The following is a 2,396-nucleotide window of genomic DNA, read 5'->3' as shown; positions in this document are numbered from 1 at the left end:
AAGCACCTCATACCTCATAAGTGGGGGAAATAGCCACTTGGACTGCGGTGGAGCTGATGAGACTCCTGCCCAGGACTTCTGATGCCAGAGCCCGTAATTTCCCCTCACCAGCATGTGGCGCTGTTGGCCATTCCCTCCTCTGGTAACTCTTTCCTCTGATGTCTATGACACTAATTTCCTTTCTTTTCTCTCCTCCCTATTTAACTGATTATTCTTCACAATCTTTACTGTCTCCCCTTCGTTTGTGTATCCCTCAGAGGCTGCCAAATCCCAATGAGCTATTTCAGAAGTATGTCTCAAATCTGTACTCTCCTCTCTTTTTTATTTTAGCTTTTAAAAAATCAAACACATAATTTTATTTATTTAAAAACAATTTTTTTAACATTTATTTATCTTGGAGATATTTATCTTGGAGAGAGAGACAGAGTGCGAGTAGGGGAGGAGCAGAGAGAGAGGGAGGAGACACAGAATCCAAAGCAGGCTCCAGGCTCTGAGCTGTAAGCACAGAGCTCAACACGGGTTCAAACTCACAGACAGCGAGATCATGACCTGAGCCGAAGTCAGACGCTTAACTGACTGAGCCACCCAGGAGCCCCGCAAACACATAATTTTAAAAGGCAAATATGGCTAAGATGTTTCTAACTCGATAGAGCAGTCCCCTTCTCACATCAACCTGCCCCAGTGCTTGGTCCTCTCCTAAGAGGCAGAACTGCAGCATAAGGCTGTGCTGGTTGTGCAAAACTCAACTTTGGGGGTACCATTTAAACACTGTGAGTTGTGAAATGCACAACCACCATACATAGTGGTCTAGTCAAGTTGTAACCAGTCGTCTTTTAGTCATTTCTTCTAGCATTTACCTTTATGACTCTAAAAAATAAGATTGTACTGCTTTTTCTTGATTCTTGAATACCAGTTATTATGTATTGAGGTCCTCTGACAATGAATGATTACTTAGCTCTCTCAGACTCCCCCAACCACGCTATATGATTTCTCCTCTTTTATCTTTTTATTTGTGTAGTTATCTCACAATTTCATTTCAATCAGTATTCAATAGCTCCCTAATTAGAACCATGTAGGGGCGCCTGGGTGGCGCAGTCGGTTAAGCGTCCGACTTCAGCCAGGTCACGATCTCATGGTCTGTGAGTTCGAGCCCCGCGTCAGGCTCTGGGCTGATGGCTCAGAGCCTGGAGCTTGTTTCCGATTCTGTGTCTCCCTCTCTCTCTGCCCCTCCCCCGTTCATGCTCTGTCTCTCTCTGTCCCAAAAATAAAATAAACGTTGAAAAAAAAAATTAAAAAAAAAAAAAAAAAGAACCATGTAAAAGCTATTTACTGCTGTGTCACATAGTATACTGTTATGGCTGCTTCCTTGTTCAGCTTTGGTTTTTCATATGGTTAATAGTTGCCTTCTTTTTTTCCCATTTCCTTGTTGAACTTTAGTTTTCACATGGTTTATAGTTGCCTTCATTTTTTCCCCATTTTCTTAGTATTCAGTCTACTAATGACTGGCTCAATCTCCCCATTTCTTCCAGCAACTTCTCAAATGCAGTTTGGTGTCATTTACACACACACTCTCTCTCTCTCTCCTGCCCCTCCCCCCCTCCACCAGAGAGTTGTCTTCTGAACTTTAAATCTCCCTGTTCTATAAACTGTTTACTGTTTAGGTCAGCTACACAGCTCTTGTCCTGAGACTTCTATTCACTAACCTGGGCATTCCTTTCACTTCTTTCCTTCTTGGACCTCATGCTTCCTCTTTCCTCGTTTGGTAGAGCATATTGCCCAGTAGTTTCTGTAGACATGATACAATGGAATTAGGTTTGTTGAGGTTTTTGTAATTCTGAAATATCTTTATTCTAACATCACACATCATGATAGTTTGACTAACTGTATATTCCTAGAGTGGAAATAATTTTTCTTCATAATACTGAATGTAGTTCTCCCCTGTCCTCTAGCTTTCAGGGGAGCTTCTAATTCTAAACTTCTGTATATAACCTGGTTTTTTGTCTGGAATATGTTTCTATTAATTCTTTACCCCTGGTATATTGAAATTTCATGAGGATGTGTCTTGGTGCAGCCTTTTAAAAGGTTTGTTTTGGGAGGAACACTTTTTGGACTTTTAATCTAGATACTTTTGTACTTTGGTTTTCCAAAATATCATCAAATTATGTCTTTTTTTAATCCATTTTCTCTGTTCTGTCTTTCTACAAACTCTGCTGGTTTGCTATCAGAGGTAGAATCCTCCAATTTCCCTGTCTTTTCTATATTATTATTATTCATATCTTTATCTCTGTGTCCTACTTTCAGTGGGATTTTTCCAACTTAATCTTCCAATCCTTTTGAATTTTTAATTTTAGTTATATTGCTAATTTGCAAGAGCTTTTTCTTATTTTCTTACTGTT

This window comes from Leopardus geoffroyi, chromosome C1 (assembly GCF_018350155.1).
Source record: "Leopardus geoffroyi isolate Oge1 chromosome C1, O.geoffroyi_Oge1_pat1.0, whole genome shotgun sequence".
NCBI classification, from domain to species: Eukaryota; Metazoa; Chordata; class Mammalia; order Carnivora; family Felidae; genus Leopardus; species Leopardus geoffroyi.
The sequence above is the reverse complement of the archived record's forward strand: the minus strand, read 5'-3'. Positions refer to the sequence as shown.